The 23,328-nt window shown below is 36.6% G+C and overlaps 1 protein-coding gene across 4 annotated transcripts in view; it reads right to left on the bottom strand.

The window, feature by feature from the left end:
- SYT1 (synaptotagmin 1) overlaps positions 1-23,328 on the bottom strand; it is a 586,784-nt gene that overhangs the window by 372,253 nt on the left and 191,203 nt on the right. For 3 of the 4 annotated variants that reach the window (XM_061125058.1, XM_061125075.1, XM_061125085.1), the window contains one exon: positions 12,372-12,431. The gene's annotated coding sequence lies outside the window, so the exon portion shown is untranslated. Of the gene's footprint in view, positions 1-12,371; positions 12,432-13,845; positions 13,909-23,328 lie in introns of those variants that run through there. The other variant, XM_061125066.1, reaches the window with a different exon arrangement.

Genomic DNA, 23,328 nt, shown 5'->3' with positions numbered 1-23,328 from the left:
GACTAGGATATCTTTATATTTCTAAACGGCAGGATGCTGTGGGCTGGGATTTTGGTAGGAGACAGTAAAAAAGAGCAGCTGTATATATAAGCTTTACACAGACTTCTTGGGCATAGAGTTTTGGTCTCAAAACATTATTATGTTTCTGCTTTAGGCAGTTATTGCCTAGGTAAGTATAATCCCCCAAATTCTTTAAGGGCATCAACAGGCAAGTCCTCCAATTGCCTTTACCCCTGATAAAATAGCAACATAAACTAGCAGTGGTAGAAACGAAGCCATTATGACAAACGATGCTCACTTAACAAGCGGTCCTATTTCAGCACAGGGAAATATGCAATCCACTTCTCAATCCAGAGCCTTAGGATGGTCTTATAGAGAATAAGATGAAATAGGAGGTATTGATACCAGTTCTGTGAGGTTAAAAAGAGGTACCACATGTGAAACTGCTGTGCAAACTGTGATGTGCTCTACAAGTAAAACAATGTTACCATCACTTTAGATACTAAAATTCAAGCATGGTTAGAGAGATAGATGTAATTATTATTATCTTGCTGGGCAAGTGAAAATTTCTGAGCCTTAGTTTCCTCATTTGTAACTTGGGGTAATGATATTTACCTTATAGAGTTGTCAAAATTACATATAACATGTGAAAACTGCAAGGCACAGAGCTTGGCAAATGGTGGGTATTCATTAAATGATAGTTACTTTTTATTCTGATTATAACAGATTTCTAACCATCTACAATTTTAGAAGAATCGGAAAGAAAACTTTTAGAAGTATTAATAAGACAGGTGTATGTATTTCTATCTATTGTGGATTCTACATGCCCCCAAAATAAGAAAATATCTACAACTTGTTGGTATTTCAAGTTTCAGTCAGCATGGGGGATTTCTAAGAATGAAGTTTAAAATAGAGATGCATTGGAATGTCTGAAAGAGTAAAACATAGAGGAGAAAAAACATGACAGAAAACAGAACTGTGAGGGTAACAGCCTAGGACGAGCGGTGATTTCAGAATGATGATAAGCTCTCACCCCTCTGTGGTTCAGGACCGCTCCAACTTCATGCGCAGTGGGGAGCCTTCCATGCCCTTCAACGTCAAATGGCACATGCAAGTTATTTGTAACACAACATTGAAAAGTCAATGAAGGCAAACCTGGCAGGCAGCTACCGCCAGAAAACATCTGAATCAATAGGACACTATCAGCATTGTCTTTCCCAAACAAAACACAAAACTGTATTAACCAAAAGCATGACAGCACTGGGAAGTTTCCTCACTACAGTAACTTAAAGCCACACATACCTTGGGAAGGAGGCTTTCTGACCCAACAGGTCAGAAAATAGCAATGTAATGTCATTATGGATCATACTACTGAGGATCCCCTGAGAGATGGTTCTGAACAAAAGGCAAAGTCATACCCTTAATCCTGACTCATTTCTATAATGTGAAAACATTAACAAGCTAACAAAAATTATTTTTCTGAAGCTTTTCTTAACAACTACTATTACTCTATTACTAAGGCTTCTATGGACTGAGAGATTAAGCAGAAAAAAACAAGAACAACATTAAAACAATGGTTTTCCATTGGCTAAACTTCAAACACTTGAACTTGACCTTCATGATCTCATTCAACCTCAACCGTCACCAACTATCCCATGTGCTTAAGTAAATTCTTTAGCAATCAAAGTAGGAAGTAAGTCGTGTAAGGTCAAGATGGATGCCTTTTTACTCTGTAAAGTTTTTCAGGCTATGTTAAGCCATATCCAACTGGATTCCAAGTATTTCTTATCTTTGTACTGTTTGTACTATTCTATTGAATTTTAGACTGTCCACCCATTCCACTAGAATGTGAATTAGCCCTGCATATAACACCATGCATAGCATGTGGGAGGGGGCCTTGTGAAGTGGCAGAGAGCTACAGCCTTGCATCTAGAATTCCAACTCTTGTCACTTACCAGCTGTGAAAATCACTTAACCTCTCTGATCCTCAGCTTCCTTATCTGTAAAAATGGTGATATAGCTTGTTTACTAGAAGATATACACAGATATAAACATATGTATGTCTGTGTATCTTGCATTCAGTAAATTCTATCCATAAAATTATAAGCACATAAGAAACATTTGTTGAAAACATGAAAGGATGAATAGATGATTTCTTATTAAGATTCATCCAGTAATTCTTGAGCAGTGTTTCATAATACATAGATTAGTAGTTAAATGGTAGTGTTAAAAAATTTGAAGGCTATAAATTTGCATTTTTATTTTGAATTAACATTCCTCTTCTTACCATTCTATTTAGTTTCAGAGCTATGGCAATTTAAAAATACCCCTAGGTTCTCAAATTTTCTAAAGAAAAGTTGATGGGTAAAAACATCAAATAATCAGATGAAGACTGGCTAACTCTAGTCACAGCAGTTAAAACATGGCATATTTATGACTCATACACCCTAATTATGTTAAATCTATTTCTTTTGCTGATTGCCTACTCAACTAGCTTTCTGTGATTAATTTTAGAGTTTATGACATAAAAAGATAGCTGTCCTAGAAGTCAAAAACTCGTTGCATTTCTATATTTGCATCTTAAGTTAGGAAACAGCAAAAACATTCCACATTGGACAATGGCGTTATTCAGTAAGTTATAGGATAAACAGATAAGCAATACATAGCGTATACACACAATGGCTTATTATTCAGGCTTAAGAAGGATAAAAACTCTGACACATGGAAGGATCTTGAAGACATTATACTAAGTGAAATAAGTCAGATACAAATACTGCATGCTTCCACTTTTATGAGATACCTACAGTAGTCAAATTGATAGAAAAAGTAGAATGGTAGTTTCCAGGGGCTGTGGAGAGAGGGAATGGGGAGATACTGTTTAATGGATATGGAGTTTCAGTTTGGAAAGATGAAAAAGTTCTGGAGGAGCTGGTTGGACATCAGTGTAAATGAACATAATGCCACTGAACTGCACATTTAAAAATGTTTAAAATAGCTAATTTTTATATTATATATATTTTACCACAAATCTGAAAAGGTCAAAATAAATGAATTTGTACAGGACTCAAGATACAACTCTAGAAAAGCTTACTGTAATGGAGTGTTTGGAGATGTGGATTAATCCAGCTTTGAGGAAAAATAAGAGAGAATAAAGTTTTCAGTAAAGCCACTTCTATGATAGACCTGAGGGAAAAGTAATCAGCTTGGTTAAACTAGCTCTGAGCAACGACTCAGTCTGAGTCTGGGATACAAAGATGGTAAGCCGACCATGTTCAGTGAGGTCACGCTCTCGCACATATAGAAACTCTTCAAACATCGTTTTGGTACAAGTAAGTCTGAAATTTGTTTAAGAGTATGGATTTTAGCACTACATAGACTTGGGTCTGTATCTGGCTCAAAAATTAAAAGACATGCTATATTAAGATAGTTAGTTTGCCTCTCAGAATCACAGTACGCTTATTTATGAAATAGGGGGGATGACATGTAAAGTGCTCTGTATTGCGCTTAGGCGTTCAGTCGTGTCTGACTCTTTGTGATCCCATGGACTGTGCCCACCAGGCTTTTCTGTCCATGGGGATTCTCCAGGCAAGAATACTGGAGTGGGTTGCTATGCCCTCCTCCAGGGGATCTTCCCAGTCCAGGAATGGAAGCCAGGTCTCCCATATTGCAGGCAGGTTCTTTCCCTTCTGAGTCACCCGGGAAACCCTGTAAAGTGCTCAGGAGGAAGTCAGTGTTCAGTGAAGGGGACCACGGCTGTCGGTCCTCAGACAGAGGCATGGCAGGCTTGGCCTCCTTGGTGCCACTTCCATAACTGTTGATACCAGTACAGAAAGAAAAGAGCATTTTTTTCATCATTACTAGTAGGGTTATTCTTGAAAATATAATCACTATATTTACATCTAGAGTTATGGTACAAATTAAAATTTAGCATTACTTGCTTGATCTGAGTTGTCTAATAGAACAGGTGGTACAGATGGCTATGATGGACTGAAAGTTTATGTCCCTGCACAGGGCCTGTGGTTCTTGTCCCCAAGTATTTCCACCTACACCTAAGCTCATCGTTTCAGAACTTTGCACTGTGTACAATCTCCTATGTCATTTGCTTATTTGGTTTAACAATTGTGTGTGAGGGGCTTGTGGGGGAACAGAGAATACAGGGTTGCTGTGAATACTCTGAGCCAGTTTTTTTCTTCTTAGAAGCTTCCCTAAACCAGCTGCGATGAGGCATGCTGACCAAGGGAAAAGCAGGGTTAGGAGATCTGAAGCTGAAGCCATGTTCAAGAAAAGGCAGCTCGAGAATGTAGGACGGGAAGCAGAATTACATCAGGAAAAAGGCAAAGGTTAGAAAAGGCAGTGTGGAAAGTGGCTTTACTTCTTTTTCAAATTTTGGACAGGGTCGATGGAGTGTCAGGAGAACTGCTGCTGTCTCCCCTCATTCATCCCAACCCCATTCTCGATGCTGTAAATACGGTGGCTCAGCGGAGACTGGGTTTTCACAGGTTTGTTTGTGCAACAACTGAGTAAATACCTACCTCATGAGATGGAAAGAAAACATAACAGGTGGGGGACAGCCTGTATTTTCTCCATTTTTTTTCAACTGTCTCAACAACAAATTTGGCTCTGCCTTTTATAAAAATATATTGACAGTTGTTCAAATCTTACTGTAGCTGAAAACAACGGACATATTAATAATTATAGTTATGCAGACCCATCCTTTCTAGAGTTATGTGAATAGGCATGATTCAGAGAAATTTTAAAAAACTTGCATTCTAGAATACAAACCAATGCATTTTGGGCATTTGTTTAGAGACCTTATTTCCTCAGTCTGAAACATTTTATACCAATTCATAAACATAGGCTTTGTCAGAATACTTTTGAAAGTGGAAAATAAAAACAATAGCAGGGTTAAGCAATTCATATTACGTAAGAACAGGAGACGTAATTTGCTCAAATGTACAATGGAAATATGCTGAACCATATTTTTCATATTTCAGAATAGGAATGGAATAAAATTGTCTGTAGATTATGTAGAGATTAAATTTTAAGGGAAAGAGACAAATAAGATACTATGAACTACATTTTGGTGATAAATGAATTGTTATTATTAAGACTGGGATAGATTTACCTTTACAGGTAGAAGAGAATTAGACACAAAATGGGAGACTGGTATTGCTATTGCTAGTCCTTGTCAGTATCATAGATATTTTTATGATATTTGCAACATAAAATGGTAGATATGAAATTTGCTAATAGAAAATCACTGAGGTACTAAAATGAGGAGAACCTAAAATGATTCCTTATCATGGGGGAAAATCTGCAAGATCAAAATGTTGTTGTCTAAGGTTTCGTTGGTGAAAGAGCATTGTGATTTCAGTTTTTCACATATAAAATTTTATTTAACTTTTTAAAAGAAGAGTGTTTTATTTTTGCCATGTAGTGGCATAAACTGCCCTTAACTTTACAGTGGTGTACGTAATAACGTGTTGGGTATAATTTATTTCTAGAAACCTGCTTGGCCCACAGTTTGGTTAGATTTGTTTTCTCTGATGAAAATGACCTCATTTGTGAGTTGAAAGGAAGACATTTCATGGCAGGGTAGAAAGCGTTTTTGGTACCATTCACATCAGGGTGCATCCTGATTCAATTTAATTTAAGAACCATGAAAACTGTCAAAGTGTTTCAAGTCTTACTTTTGACCTCTCTGAGAGGGAGCCGTGCTATTGACCTTGTCTCATTTCAGTAGCATTTGCTTTAGGGAGAAAGAGGCCTTCTAGGAGATGGCTCATGGTAGACTCCTACTGTATCAAAACCAAATTTCATCTTGCATTCAGGATTTCTAACCAGCCTTCATTCCTCCTCTTCCTTCATACTTCCCTTCCTTTTTAGTCCTTGCAGACTTGTGTTTGTTTTAGGATTTTAAAAGAATTCCCCTCTTATATTGCAAAGGAAATATCTTAAATAGCAATATAACACAGAAGTACTATTTGCTGGTATTATTGTATTAACTTGTGTAATAAACATTTAATTCTGGAATTCTCACATGAAAACTATAAAGTAGGATTTATTATCTCCATTGCAACATATGAGGACATTGAAGCAAAGAAGTTAAATTGTCTTCCTGAGGTCCTTCAGCAAGTAAGTGGCAGAAAAAGGATCTGAATGCAGCTCCTCCCTCCATTGCCAATGTTCCTAATTACCAAAATGAATCATGCAACCCAAAATAATGCCATAGCGCAGACAAACAGGTAAATAAATCTCATTGTTAGAGCCGATCAGATTTAACATTAATCACTCAGATAGCTGAGTCATTTGTTTTAAAATCTTACTAACTTTAGACTCCACATATTTTTAAAACCACACTGCTGATTTTAAAGCAATTCCCCTTCTCTATTGTAACTATATAACTTGTATATCAGAGTTATGAAAGATGAAAAAATTTTCAGAACAAACAACACAGAAGACTAATCATCCAATCAAAACTTAAAGCTTCTTAAAGTTTCTATTGAATTATGTTGAATAAGTATAAGAGCTAAATTCAACGCAGTACTTAAAATTACAGGCTTTACTAAATTGTCCTAAATCCCATTGCTGACAAAAAATGGAGGTGAGTTTTGAACAGAGTGAGTTCCCAAAGCCAGTACAAGGCTATAATATGATCACGGAAGGCTCCTATTTAGGTGGTCTAGAAAATGCCCCAAGTCATGAAAGAGAGTTTAATTTTGCTTTATCATGAATAATAATGATTGTGGGAAACCCATCTTACCCAATGTCCTAAATAAAGCGACAAAATTCTCAGTCATTTAGTAAGACAAAGTGATTCTGACCATGGTGCATCAGATGACTATCTTCCATTACGGTAAGTCAAAGTACTATTATTCTCTTTATAAAATAGACATTGCAATATTTGTAATTACTCTAAATAAAAGCTACTTGATGACAGAGGCTGTTCTTTAATCACACCTGTATTTGAACACCTGGAACAGTGTAGACCACAGACATTCCCTAGCAACTACTAAAAAAGAATAATGAATAAATAAAGGAATCAACTTCCAGAATTTGACCAAACATTTTAAGCGAAGTCCAGATAATGTCATAAGTATAAAAATCTAAGAAGCACATCTTGTAAGCATCCACTTAATTGTCAATTAATTTACAAGTAAAATGTAGAATAAATACAGTTCTCTTTCTTTAGGTGATCTTTTATACTTAAGGCTGTCATTCATTTCAATTTTGGTTCTACTTTTTCTATCTAAAGATCATCTTTAATAATTAAATCATCCTACCATGCTTTAATTTTATCATATAAGGGACAAATAGGCATGATGCAATCTAATGTTTGTGGTAAAAAGTGATAAAGTAGTATTACATGTACGTCAAATATTCTTCATGGAGAACTAACACTTTAATAAGTGATATATTTTTTACTTTACCTCCTCCCACCATGCCATCACTCATGGCTGGAAAATGAAACAGGCTTTGCCTTTTCAGTTGTTAAGGCTTTACTTGAGAGTGAAAACTTGAAAAGGGGTAAATCATACAGAGCTGAGTTCAAATGGTAACTCTGCTGCTTACTAAGTTAGGCTACCTTTATAAGGCTTTCAATTCTTGCTTTCACCATCTACAAAACCATTACAACAAAGGAGGAGTTCTTTTGATACCAAATGAAATTTAATTGTGTAATTAGGAAAGCATCTGACACAAACTAAACCCAGTAAGTGTTCCTTTTCCTTCCCTACTCTCTCCTTTTTTAATAAGAAGTGTCTCAGGTCTATGTGTGAGAAAGCTGATCAAGGTTAAGGGTAAATTATAAATTCAAGAAAAAGGGAATTTTTTGCTTGATGACTATTACTGTCTAAAACAGATGTCAATCAAAAACTGATTTCATCCGCAATGACAGTTGTAAATGAAATGCTGGATTTCCAAAACAGTGAAGGCAAATTTTCACACAATAGGAAGTTGTTCTCTTTAAAGAAACATACTGTAGGGTTTTATATAACAATGTAATAATCAAAATTTGTAATTATGCATCACTGTGGCAATCTAATTAGCTCTCAGAAAGTCTCAGGAAGTAGGTTGGAAAAATATTTTTCATCATCCAGATACAAGCATAGAGACTTAAAGAGATAATTGCTTAATTGTTGCTGAAGGTAGAGTGAGTGTATGTATCATTGTTTACCAGTAGTAATTTAGCTGTGTCATCTTGAATGTCATCATCTTCCCCGGGACTTTTCACTATGAAAGGAGGAGTTGATGAAGTCTAGATTCAAACTCAGATTCTCTAACTCTAATTCTTTCTGCTATAAACATCATCCTAATGAACCATATGACAAAATTTTTGGCAGGTAGAGAGTAGGCATTGTTATTTATATAAATTTTCATTAGAGCTTTGGTTGAAAGAAGTTTAAATTTTGAGAGGATGATTCTTGAACCGGTTTAAGACCCTCAGTTTTTCTATAAGTGCTTTCAGTTAATATGACAGATAGGAAAAATAGTGGGTGGTTAATAAAGTCAGAATTTTCCTTGATTCCATCACTAGATACAAGAGCATAGATAAATGACTTGTCTTACCTGCCCCTCTCTAAATGAGGATATTACAGGAGGCAATGACTATAAAATAACATCAGACCAGATAAGTTTCTTCCATCAATTCCAATAGTATTTAAGGAGGTTTAACAAATCTAGACTAATGTAAATAGTTTCTAAGAAACCTTCCCGAGCATCTGATTTTTGCAAATGTATCCTCTTCGTATTATTATTTTCCAGTGTATTTAGAGTCTATAAAGAGCTGACCCATTGAGTTCTTAAAAGTACCACTGAGTGTTCAGCAATTTAGAAGAAAATTATTAATATACAATATACAAAATTATCCTCTGTCCTTATTTTCTTAAGTGCAAGAAGTTTGTGAAATACAAGTACAATGTGCTCTAAAAATCTTTAGTAATATTTTGTCAATTACCAAATTGTTCTTAAGCTATGGGTTTTGAAGCAAAATTGCAGGTGGTCTGTATGACTTTCCTATGATAAACATTTTTCATTTTGTAATGTTTGTTGCAAATGAAAGTTGTAAAAGCTCATTTACTAGTCATGGACTTATAACACAAGCACATATTCTATAGATAAAAACAAGAAAAATAGTTATTGTAACATCCAGTCTCTTTGATTTATATCATGCTTTACTCAACGCACTGACACTCCTTACTCATGAACTCTTTGGAGGTTAAGACATAAGGCAAAATGGCTGTCTGAGGAGGCCTTACAAATAGCTATGAAAAGAAGAGAAGCAAAAGGCAAGGGAGAAAGGGAAAGAATACCTATTTGAATGCAGAGTTTCAAAGAATAGCACGGAAGATAAGAAAGCCTCCCTCAGTGATCAATGCAAAGTAATAGAGGAAAACAATAGAATAGGAAAGACTAGAGGTCTCTTCAAGAAAATTAGAGATACCAAGGGAACATTTCATGCAAAGATGGGCTCAATAAAGGACAGAAATTGTATGGACCTAACAGAAGCAGAAGATATTAAGAAGAGGTGGCAAGAATACACAGAAGCACTGTACAAAAAAGATCTTCATGATCCAGATAATCATGATGGTATGATCAGTCATCTGGAGCCAGATATCCTGGAGTGTGAAGTTGAGTGGGCATTAGGAAGCATCACTATGAACAAAGCTAGTGGAGGTGATGGATTTCCAGTTGAGCTATTTCAAATTCTAAAAGACGATGCTGTGAAAGTGCTGCACTCAATATGCCAGCAAATTTGGGAAACTCAGTAGTGGCCACAGGACTGGAAAATGTCAATTTTCATTCCAATCCCTAAGAAAGGCAATGCCAAAGAATGTTCAAACTACCACAAAATTGTACTCATCTCACACACTAGTAAAGTAATGCTCAAAATTCTCCAAGCCAGGCTTCAACAGTATGTGAACCATGAATTTCCAGATGTTCAAGCCGGATTTAGAAAAGGCAGAGGAACCAGAGATCAAATTGACAACATCCGCCGGATCATCAAAAAAGCAAGAGAGTTCCAGAAAAAAACATCTGTTTTGCTTTATTGACTATGCCAAAGCCTTTGACTGTGTGGATCACAATAAATTGTGGAAAATTCTGAAAGAGATGGGAATACCAGACCACCTGACCTGCCTCTTGAGAAATCTGTATGCAGGTCAGGAAGCAAGTTAGAACTGGACATGGAACAACAGATTGGTTCAAATAGGAAAAGGAGTACGTCAAGGCTGTATATTGTCACCCTGCTTATTTAACTTCTATGCAGAGTACATCATGAGAAACGCTGGGCTGGAGGAAGCACAAGCTGGAATTAAGACTGCCGGGAGAAATATCAATAACCTCAGATATGCAGATAGGCAGAAAGGGAAGAACTAAAGAGCCTCTTGATGAAAGTGAAACAGGAGAGTGAAAAAGTTGGCTTAAAACTCAACATTCAGAACACTAAGATCATGGCGTTTGGTCCCATCACTTCATGGGAAATAGATGGGGAAACAGTGGAAACAGTGACAGACTTTATTTTGGGGGGCTCCAAAATCACTGCAGATGGTGACTGCAGCCATGAAATTAAAAGACGCTTACTCCTTGGAATAAAAGCTATGACCAACCTAGACAGCATATTAAAAAGCAGAGACATTACTTTGCCAACAAAGTTTCATCGAGTCAAAGCTCTGGTTTTTCCAGTGGTCATGTATGGATGTATTTGGACTATAAAGAAAGCTGAGCACCGAAGAATTGATGCTTTTGAACTGTGGTGTTGGAGAAGACTGTTGAGTGTCCCTTGGACTCCAAGGAGATCCAACCAGTCCATCCTAAAGGAGATCAGTCCTGGGTGTTCATTGGAAGGACTGATACTGAAGCTGAAACTCCAATACTTTGGCCACCTGATGCCAAGAGCTGACTCATTGGAAAAGACCCTGATGTTGGGAAACATCGATGGCAGGAGGAGAAGGGGACGACAGAGGATGAGATGGCTGGATGGCATCACCGACTCAATGGACATGAGTTTGAATAAACTCCGGGAGTTGGTGATGGACAGGGAGGCCTGGCGTGCTGTGGTCCATGGGGTTGCAAAGAGTCTAAAATAACTGAGTGACTGAACTGACTGACTGACTGAATATATATGTGGGAAACATTTTAATTCATATTATTTTGCTTCATAACAATTTTATAAAATTATAAAGAGATAAAATATCCTTTTAAAATTATTTAGTTTGTGTAAAGTGAAGCAGCAAGAGGATACTATTCGGATAGGTAAGTAAAAGAAAATTCTTTCCCTGTTTCTCTCACACTTCAAAAACAAACAAGATGAATCACATTTATATCATTATTACCATGATTATTTGTATTTAATTATTTAAAATTAAGATGTAATTCATGCATTAAAGTTCTTCTGGTGTTATAAAATCTTATTATGTAAGTATAATTTGTATATATCCTAGAAAAATTATTTATGAATTTCTTTTTTTGCATCATGCATCCTTCCCATTGGATTATTCTATTTTGATATTTATCAAGATATAGACCTATTATCTTGTTACTTCATTTTACTTCAGTGATTCTGTTTTAGCTAAATGCATCTGCAAACTCATTTCAAAACTACCAGGGTATTAAGCAGTGATATACCATGGTTCATCAAAGTGGGTTCTGCTTTTCTATATTTATTTATTTTTTTGCTTGTCTCATATTTAAAATTTACAATTGCTTACATCTAGGAAATCATTATAATATTACTAGTTCTACTAGAAAGAATGTCATCAAGAATGCACTTATTTTGTTTAATAAAAACATATTTAGAAAAGCAATTATTACTTTCAAATATTAGCTATATAAGGAAATACAGGTCATAATTAAGCTGTGAAAGATTGGACAGAAAGGCACTAATGAGATTAAGCTCTGTTTTAAAGCCTGCAGATGGTTGCTATATTTTAATAATTCTAATTTAATGACTATAAACAAGCCAAGCACATTGATTCTGCTTAAAGTTTTGTTGGAAGTAAAAAAAAATTTGTATCACATGCAGATAAGATGAGGTACTTTGATTAAATTTTACTTATTACTTTTCTTCTTCTATAGAATTTAAAATGATATGATGCTAGTCAAAAGATATGATGGAACCAACATAAACATTTCTGCCACATATACGTATCACAAGGATTGCCCTGGCCCCTTATCTAAGCGGATTATAGGATAAATGATTATCAGTTCGCTCCAGTAAATTGAAATTGAGTTTTAGAAGACCGAACTTTATTTAGTATATTAGTTTCTTATCTTAGAAAATAACAAGGTGAACATTTCTATTAAAAAAAAAATTAAGGTCTTCTAATTTTATAGAAGCTCTAGAATAATAATTGTCTCATTAAAATACTTACTGTTCTTTAGGAATTCTGGGGGTATTTTGTTGTTTGTTTTCTTTCTCTTCGGTGTTTTTTCTAAAAGGAAACAGTATGCACAGTGGTTAGGTGAATACACATAGTGCAGAGTCATTTCATATTGTCATGAATTATAATTGCTTCATTTTATTATTTAACATTTCTACTTAAACATCTTGCAGTATATACATCCAAATACAATACAGTACCATACATATACTTTAGTAGATATACTATAAGATGGATAGATAGGGATTTTAAAGTTGAAGATTTAGAGACCAAGGTTCTGTGCATAGTTTATACACTGATTTTTTGGAAGTTATGCTATTGCCTACATTATAGTTTTTCAGTTTGAAGAAAAACTGAAATGCTACTAATTTAGACAGACATTGTTGGAGAATATTCTATTATTTTATTCATTAGTCAATTACCCTCTTGATATATTATCATATAATTATTATAAATTAAACTTCTACATCTCATGTTATTCTTAGATTTTATATTTTCAGTCAAGTTAAGAGCATTTCAATATATTATATCTATTTGCCTATTTTCCGAGGCAAATCAGCTCCAGAATCTCCTAGTGTGAGTATATATACATACACATACTAGTATCTGTATACATTATATCTATATGCACACACATATATATAAAATACTGCTGGGATAAGGAAAAAACCTTACATCATCACAGAAAGGACAATTCAGTTTAGAGAGGAAAATTAAATCCTTCCCAAGAGTCAATATCAGGAATTGTTTTAATGTAATAAAGATTCAAGAATTTCTGATTTGGTTTGACAAGTTAGCAACTCACAAATGAACAATATCACAGTGCTACACAGGTACCTTTTTACTATAAGTTCTCATCAGTTTTGCTCTTCCAAATATTTAAGTAGGATGAAAACCAAGACAATGAAATAGTTAAAAATAGGTTGATAATAGGCTCGTTACTCTGTTTTATGAGTTCTCACAGTGTCTATTTTACATACAACTATGAAACCATTATAATGCCAGCAGCTCTGGCAATTGGCTTACATAGGAACTCAGTGGAAAAGATCTGAAGTGACAGCTATATTTTCAAAGCTGCATTTAGAGCATCTGTTCAATGGTTAAGACTCCAAGGTCTCTTTTCATTTTAGTTCTGCTTGAAACTCAACTGTTTTCTAGCAAAATCCATTAGAAAGAGCAACGGTAAAACTACATTTAGATTTACCTGACTGCCTCTTAAAATATGACTCTGAGCCACAATCAATTTCAGATAAGATTTGCATACATGGTTCCTGAATACTGACACTTTTCTTATGTAAAACAAAAGCTACAACAGAATGCTGTGGACGTACATATTAAGGTAACACAGTGACATAAATCTCTTCGTAAGAAATACGGGGAAAAATCTGTTAGAGCAAAAGAAGGCTTTCTACTAAAAAACTAAACAATACTTGACATTATATATATATTGCATGTTATTACTTACCAAGGGGCAGGCTTCCCAGAGGGATGCCATGAAAAGATTAAAACAGTTTTTGTGACTTATGAGCCATCTGCAGGGATTCGATTTCATTTTGGTCTTGTATGCATATCTATCACAAGGATGAATGGGTAAGCCTGTTCTACTGTAAGGAACAAACAACTAGTTTATTTTTAATCTATGTGCTGAATATGGATGTGCATAGTATTTTTCTGGTAGCTAATTTCTGTCCTTTGCATGTGTAGACATCTCTCTTGTTTTTAGAGGGAAAATGTGAAAATAACATGGGAGGATTTTGTACTTCCTGTCATCTATCTGGTTTTTCAGTAGTGTAATTGCTATCAGTGAGTCTAACTCAGTTTTCTGGCATCAAGACTTGGTACTTTTGTGTGTTATTACAATACTTTAAAAAAAATAAAATGAATCTGTTTAGGTAGGTTCATTTACTTAAAAACCAAAGGCTCTTTCATGTTCTTTGTATCTAGTTTTAGAAGGAAGCCTGACATGGAAAAAAAAAAAGGAAAATTTCTGAGACTTAGGGATTACTATTGTTCAACAGTGACTAGAAATCACTGCTGAAACCCTGTAGCCCTCATCATAATTCTATTTACAGAACTAAGGAAAACACTGCATGCTTTTGGCATCATAAATACTACAAGTCTGTGTTACTTGCCTTTTTTTTCAGGGGAAGGAACTAATTGCATTCACTTTAATTCCAGACATGTAAAAATACATAGCTTTTTTTTTTTTAAAGAGGACTTTTAGATTAAAAAATGACAATATTTACATCCAAACTTTAAAAAAATATCTCCAGTATTTCATTCTGATGAAAATATTGATTTTAACTGAGGTTTCACTAACACAGCACTGAGCTAAATATTTATTTAGGATTGGATTTAAGTACTCACTGCAAATCTGTGCAATGTGGCGACTTGTAAACACTATTCTTTGACTAGAAGGGCAACAGTATCTCTCTCCCAAGTTTTAAATTTCAAAACTGCAAAGTAGTGATACATTCAGAGTTGTCTTTCTTGTGCTGTCTTCCTCTAAGGTCTGATGTGCTGTCTCCTCAGCACAGATCTTCCTATTGCTAATGGATTTTGGTAGCCAGCTTTGGCTTAACTTCCTATTATTGGAACAGTAGTCAGCCTGCAGAAATTACGTTAAAAAGAGATACTGTCCAGGTCATTAGTGACTGAATATAAGCTTTTAAACAAAAAAGTAAAGCACAGCATGACAACCTAATGGATTACACGATTCTAGATTGGATCCTAGGCCAGTGGGACAAAACACTTAGCTATTAAGAAAGTTATCATGACAGAGGATGAAATTTGAATATGGACTACGAATTAGGTAATGGTATTATGTCAGCGATGTATTACCTGTGTTTGATTCTTGTTTTGTATGATGCAAGAGAATGTCCTGTACTCAGGAAATACATTGAAATATATGCTAAAGTATTTAGGATAAGTCATACCCGGTCTGCATCTGATTCTCCAATGGTTTGAAAAATATATGAACTGTGTATACACACATATAATATGATGAATGTATATATAGGTATATAATATGATGAATGTATGTATAGATAGGTATATCATGTTTTATGATACTGAAAGAGAAACTGACATATGGGATAAAATATAAACATTTGGTTGATTGAGGTAAAGGGCACATGAGAACTTCCTGTCTAGAGTTTCAGCTTCAGCATCAGTCCTTCCAAAGAATACCCAGGACTGATCTCCTTTAGGATGGACTGGTTGGATCTCCTTACAGTCCAAGTGACTCTCAAGAGTCTTCTCCAACACCACAGTTCAAAAGCATCAATTCTTCTGCACTCAGCTTTCTTTATAGTCCAACTCTCACATCCATACATGACCACTGGAAAAACAATAGCCTTGACTAGACAGACCTTTGTTGGCAAAGTAATGTCTCTGCTTTTTAATATGCTGTCTAGGTTGGTCATAACTTTCCTTCCAAGGAGTAAGGGTCTGTTTCCACTGTTTCCCTATTTGCCATGAATAGGCAAATAGACCGGATGCCATGACCTTAGTTTTCTGAATGGTGAGCTTTAAGCCAACTTTTTCACTCTCCTCTTTCACCTTCATCCAGAACTCTTCAGTTCCTTCTTGCTTTCTGCTGTGGTGGTCTGGAGCCACCAAAAAAATGGCTTTGTGCCCGTCAAGCACGGTTGACGGTCCTGAGACAGCTGTGGAGCCCTGACCCTGTTTCCTTATCAGCACCTGTTCCTCCACACATTTTTTGGAAAGAGAATCAAGGATCTATCACATGAGGATGAAAGGTATACTGTTCTTTAACTAGAAAGGCCTAGTCAAATATCCTGAAAGGCCCCTGAAGCTATGATTTGATATTAGTTTGCCAGTTAAGGCTGATCCACTTGAGAGGGGCCACTTTCCCAGGCTTGTCAGAAGACAGCAGAAAGCGCCTTATGGTTGAATGTTCAAATCAAGACTGCTGATGGTGATGCCCCTTTCAGAAAGCTGAAGGGTCGCTGATGGCAGAATTAGTGTCTCTCTGGGTGGCCAGGGGTATAAAAGATGAGAAAGACTTAAGGGAAAGAGAAAACAAAACAAACGGACTAGTTTCAGATGGTTTTGATTTGTCTACAGATTCTGGTGCTCCAACAATTAGAGACTGTGGAGAATATTCACATAACATAGATGCTGACATAATTGTTGGCTTTATAAAAACGAGAAGCCCACCAAATAGCTTTACAAAGGGCTCCAAAGTAGCTATAGAAACCACACGTGCCCTAATAACACGTGATGAGGTCACAAGAAATGAAAACCTCAATTTTTTGAGGTTGGGTGGGAAGAGTTGGGCAGCAATTCTGGATACAGCTTTAAGATCAAAAGAGAGAAACTGACACTTGAACCTTGACTTACTGCAAATTCAAGCCCAAATAACCATGATGTTGGGTTGTATGCATGAAATTTTTACAGTTCTATGTTTATGGGCTCAGGTCAGCACCAAGGAAACACACCAAGCTGGAAGTTCAGGGCTAGAGATGAAGTGATCTTCAGTCCTTTCTATTTAATTGGGGAGCAAGTATAGAGATAAAACAGAAAATAAGCAATTTATCACATTAAACTAGTTCCAAGAGACCATCTTTGTTATCTCTTTCTTGCTGGTACATTAAAAAAAGTGTACAGGTACAAACAGCAACCCAAATTTGCTCATTGGTATCCTGGCTCTTTATATTCACATGAAAAATGCCCTCCTCAAGGATTCATTGCTGGGAAGCAGATGATTTTAAAAAGTAATTATAACTGCTATTTAATAAGCTGCACTCAGCAGACTGCATATATTTATCACATCCATCTTCACAAGGACATGGTGAAGTAGGTGTTAAATCTCTATTAGCATATGAGCAAACTTAGGTCACCACTTATTTGGAATTAGTAGGTGGTAGAGTCAGTATCTACATTCAACTCTGTATCAGAATTCTATTTTTCCTTTGCAACAAGGTCTCTGTAATGTTGGAATGGACTTTGAGAATGTAGAAAATCTATTTTCTAGACATTCCTCTTCTACTTATTTGATGTGTATCACTTGAAGCAATTCAAATGTTTTCTGCATCTTAATGGCTTCATCTGTAAGATGGGGTAACACAATACCTACCCTAAGGAGACAAACACTAGGTTATTTGACTTAATGAGGTATCTTTAATTTCAAAAAGTAATTGAATATGTCTAATCTCCAAAGAATAAAAAAGCCTTAAAAGTAGAAGTCTTTTCAAGGAATGTTCAATACATAACCTTTGTAAAATTCATTAGTACTCCTGGAAATTCTACCTGAATAGCATTATTCCTACATTAAACAAAAGATTTCTAAATCAACAGAATCGTTTCATCTACATATAAGGATTTACTACTGTGGGACTACCTTCAAGGATATATTTATGAGATGCATAAAACATTCATCCTCCTATTTTTAACTTCAAATACCTACATAGCTCACACAGAATCAGGCAGGAAGTAAAAAATGCACTGTCATGGCTGTGCAGAGATACATTTTTTGTTTCTAACTAGAGTCAACCAAATTTGAGTGAATATCAAAGTTAAGAACTAATTGCCAAAGGGATGGCTAAAAGATGTTATGTGATGACTCAATACAAAGTTCATGTTAATTTAAACAGCCAAACTCTCAACTCTTTAATTGGACAATGTTTATTTAATCTAAAAGCTTTAGAAATTAAAAACTAAAACAAAATCCAAAAAATGTTACTTGGAGAAAGCACCTTTTAAAAACTAGTTCTTAGAATTAGATGCGTGGATATTGGAAATGGTAAGAATTTCAAAGCATAGCATGGGATTTCCCTTCTGAAAATAAATGCATATGAAGTCAGAGTTTCAGAACACCAAATTCTAGATCCCCTATCAGTGAATGAAAACAAATTGATAAATAGAAAAGACCAAAAGGGAGAAGAAACTAAATAAGACACTGACTATAAGTAAGAACTAATCATCATTCTGATAAAACCATTTTTCTTAAAATAACCATAAATGCAATCCTATACAATTATAAACTAATGATTTATACATAGATCTCAAAGGTGTTGCAAAAGCCTAAATATATTTGAGAGAAATGAATATCCAGTAAGTTAACATGGGGAATATATGGTTAAGTCATAATAAATTTTTCACTAGAGAAAGCAGTTGAGTCTTCTAGTATTAGAAGTTTGGGGGAAACTTCAATAAAATTTTATGTAAAAATTTGTCATTATTTTACTTGGGTTTGAAAGAGACTTTCATTTCATTTCACCCATGAAATGATATAATGAATAGAGTAACAGCAGATCAAGTGAGGCTGTTTTCTCAGCTTCTACTCTTTGATCTTTTAGGTGTCTAATGCGAATGGCAACTAATTTTCACTGACAAAAGGAATACAATCAAGATTAATTCCTGAGAACTAATTCCTTAGAACAGGCAAATTCCCTTGCAGGCAGGATTCTAGGCAGGTATTATAAGGGCCTGAGTTTTAGGCCTTCTGATAGAAAACTCGAGAGCCATCTTCAATTTAAAATAAAAATTTTTTTGGAATTACATATTATATAAGTGAATTTTTACTGGGCTTCTCGGTGGTCTCACTGTGGTTTCTGCCATAGAATCCCCTAGCACTGGAATTTCATATTTAAGGTCATGTCATTTTTGAAAAGAAAATGATTTTATTATTATCATTTCCATCTCTTTGAAATAGGGGAGACTCAGAACATAATCATGCAATAATTCACTTTAGCAGACCAATGGAGTCTATGGAATATCATCTACCACATGTGGATATCTAATTTTACTAACAATCAAAACATGGACTAAAATGTCAATGCAATGAAATCATTTAACTGCTAATTATATTAAGAATAGTAAACTTGGTTGGCAGAGGTTTGGGGGAAGCACAAACCTTCTCCGAACTGAATACAAATTATAGTCTTGTTGTCAATATACTGGAGGAGGTCCCATGTCAACTCACAGCTCCATTTCTCTAATAGGCAAAACTCAGCAAATGTCCTTGTATTTCTCTAGGACTATTCTAGGAGTTGCGTGGGACAAATGAAGCAGAAGAAAGGTCCTTGTCCATAGCATCCCAACCCATATATCTGTATCACAGCACTGAGCACATTGTGTTAATGATGTACTAAGCAGTGGCCTGCCATGGAGACAGAGACTCTGGCAATAGCATCTTGGGAGGTGTGGCATCTGGTTTAAATCCTCTTGAAGGAGGTCATCGTTAGCTCCCCTACAGAGCTGCCAGGCAGGTGACTCACGAATTGGAGAACAATTATACCAAAGAAGTTCTCACCCTGCTGTGAAAGTCCCAGGCCCCACAACAGACTTCCCAACCTGGGGATCCAGCAAATGGACTGAGTATCCCCAGAGAATCTGATCTTGAAGGTCAGAAGGAGTTGATTACAGAAATCCCACAGGGTTAAGGAAACAGAGTCTTGGAGGGCACAAGGAAAACCGTGTGTGCATCAAGGCCCAGGAGAAAGGAGCAGTGACCCCAGCAGGACTGAGCCAAACTTGCCTGTGTGTGCTTGGACATCTTTGGAGGAGGCATGGGTGGACAGTGGCCTGCCTAGGGGTCAGGGGCACTGACTACAAGAGTCCTGGGAGGCCCCGCGTGCTGACCTAAGTCCATGTGAAGGAGGTTACTGCCATCATCCATCCCTATCATAGTTTGGCCTCAGGTCAAAATACAGGGAGGGAAGACAGCCCCACCCATCAGCAGAAAATTTTATTAAAGACTTACTGAGCATGGCCTTGCCCACCAGAACATGACCCGGTTTTCCCCACAGCCAGTCCCTCCCATCAGGAAGCTTGCACAAGCCTCTTATGCTCATCAATTGGAGGGCAGAGAGGATGAAAACCACAATCACAGAAAACTAACCAAACTGATCACATGGATTACAACCTTGCCTAATTCAATGAAACCATGAGCCATGCTGCGTAGGGCCACCCTAGACAGACAGGTCAAGGTGGAGAGTTCTGATAAAATGTGGCCCACTGGAGAAGGGAATGGCAAACCACTTCAGTATTCTTGCCTTGAGAACCCCACAAACAGTATGAAAAGGCAAAATGATAGGACACTGAAAGATGAACTCCCCAGATCAGTAGGTGCCCAGTATGCTACTGGAGAAGAGCAGAGAAATATCTCCAGAAGGAATGAAAGGCTGAGCCAAAGCAGAAACAATGCCAAGTTGTGGATGTGACTGGTGATGGAAGTAAAGTCCAATGCTGTAAAGAACAATATTGCATAGGAACCTGGAATGTTAGGTCCATGAGTCAAGGCAAATTGGAAGTGGTCAAACAGGAAATGGCAAGAGTGAACGTTGACATTTTAGGAATCAGCAAACTAAAATGGACCCGAATGGGTGAATTTAATTCACATGACCATTATATCAACTGCTGTGGTCAAGAATCCCTTAAAAGAAATGGACCAGCCCTCAGACATCAAAGGACTCTGAAACGCGGTGCTTGGGTACAATCTCAAAAATGAGCAGAATGATCTCTGCTCGTTTCCAAGGCAAATCATTCAATATCACAGTAATCCAAGTCTATGCCCTAACCACTAATGCTGAAGAACCTTAAGTTGAATAGTTCTATGAAGACCTACAAGATTTTCTACAATCAACATCAAAGAAAGATGTCCTTTTCATTGTAGGGGACTGGAACACTAAAGGAGGAAGTCAAGACATACCTGGAGTAACAGGCAAGTTTGGCCTTGGAGTACAAAATGAAACAGGACAAGGGCTAACAGACTTTTGCCAAGAGAACGCACTGGTCATAGCAAACACCCTCTTCCAACAACACAAGAGAAGACTCTACACATGGACATCACCAGATGGTCGATTCTGAAATCAGATTGATTATATTCTTTTTAGGCAAAGATGGAAAAGCTGTATACAGTCAGGAAAAACAAGACTGGGAGTTAACTGTAGCTCAGATTATGAACTCCTTATTGCAAAATTCAGACTTAAATTGAAGAAAGTAGGGAAAACCACTAGGCCATTCAGGTATAACCTAAATCAAATTCCTTCAGATTATACAGTGGAAGTGAGAAATAGATCTGATAGACAGAGTGCCTGAAGAACTATGGATGGAGGTTTGTAACATTGTGCAGGAGGCAGGAGGCATCCCCAAGAAAAACAAATGCAAAAAATGAAAAATGGTTGTCTGAGTAGGCCTAAAAAGAGCTGAGAAAAGAAGAGAAGCAAAAGGCAAAGGTTAAAAGAAAGATATACTGAACTGAATGCAGAGTTCCAGAAAATAGCAAGGAGAAATAAGAAAGCCTTCCTAAAGTGAACAGTGCAAAGAAATAGGGGAAGACAATAGAATGGGAAAGACTAGAGATCTCTTCAAGGAAAGTAGAGAAACCAAGGGAACATTTCATGCAAAGATGTGCACAATAAAGGACAGAAATGGTATGGACCTAATAGAAGCAGAAGATATTAAGAGGAGGTGGCAAGAATACACAGAACTATACAAAAAAGATCTTAATGACCCAAATAACCACAATGATATGATCACTCATCTAGAGCCAGACATCCTGGAATAAGAAGTCAAGTGGACCTTAGGAAGCATCACTATGAGCAAAGCTAGTGGAGGTGATGTAATTCCAGCCGATTATTCAAATCATAAAAGATGGTGTTGTTAAAGTGCTGCACTCAATATGCTAGCAAATTTGGGAAATTCAGCAGTGCCAGGACTGGAAAAGGTCAGTTTTCATTCCAATCCCAAAGAAAGGCAATGCCAAAGAATATTCAAATTATTGTACAATTGAACTCATTTCACATGCTAGCAAAGTAATGCTCAAAATGCTCCAAGATAGACTTCAACAGTACATGAACAGAGAACTTCCAGATGTTCAAGCTGGATTTAGAAAAGGCAAAGGAACCAGAGATCCGTTGCCAACATCTGTTGGATCATAGAGAAAGCAAAAGAATTCCAAACAAATATCTGCTTCATTGACCATGCTACAGCCTTTGACTGTGTGGATCACAACAAAATGTGGAAAATTCCTAAAGAGATGGGAATACCAGACCACCTAACTGCCTCCTGTGAAATTTGTATGCAGATCAAGAAGCAACAGTTATAACTGGATATGGAAAAAATGGACTGGTTCCATATTGGGAAAGGAGTATGTCAAGGATGTATATTGTCACCCTGCTTATTTAATTCACATGCAGAATACAGCATGTGAAACGCCAGGCTGGATGAAGCACATGCTGGAATCAAGATTGCCAGGAGAAATATCAACAACCTCAGATATGCAGATGCTGCTGCTGCTAAGTCGCTTCAGTCGTGTCTGACTCTGTGCGACCCCATAGACGGCAGCCCACCAGGCTCCTCTGTCCCTGGGATTCTCCAGGCAAGAATACTGGAGTGGGTTGTCATTTCCTTCTCCAATGCAAGAAACTGAAAAGGGAAAGTGAAGTCTCTCAGTCATGTCTGACTCTTAGAGACCCCATGGACTGCAACCCACCAGGCTCCCCCATCCATGGGCTTTTCCAGGCAAGAATACTGGAGTGGGTTGCCATTTCCTTCTCCCAATAAGCAGATGAGACCACCCTTAAGTAAGAAACAGAAGAGGAACTCAAGAGTCTCTTGATGAAGGTGAAAGAGGAGCATGAAAAAGCTGGCTTAAAACTCAACATTCAAAAATGAATATCATGGCATCAAGTTCCATCACTTCATGGCAGAGAGATGGGGAAACAACAGTGACAGATTTTATATTCTAGGGCTCCAAAATCACTCTGGATGGTGACTGCAACCATGAACTTAAAAGGCACTTACTCCTTGGAAGAAAAAAAATGATAAACCTAGACAGGTTATTAAAAAAGCAGAACCCTCACTTTGGCAACAAAGGTCCATATAGTCAAAGCTGTGGTTTTTCCAGTAGTCATGCATGGATGTGAGAGTTAGACCATAAAAAATGCTGAGTGCTGAAGAATTGATAATTTGGAACTGT

This window comes from Dama dama, chromosome 3 (genome assembly GCF_033118175.1).
Source record: "Dama dama isolate Ldn47 chromosome 3, ASM3311817v1, whole genome shotgun sequence".
NCBI lineage: Eukaryota > Metazoa > Chordata > Mammalia > Artiodactyla > Cervidae > Dama > Dama dama.
Note: the sequence above shows the minus strand (reverse complement) of the source record. Positions and strands in the feature narration are given on the sequence as shown.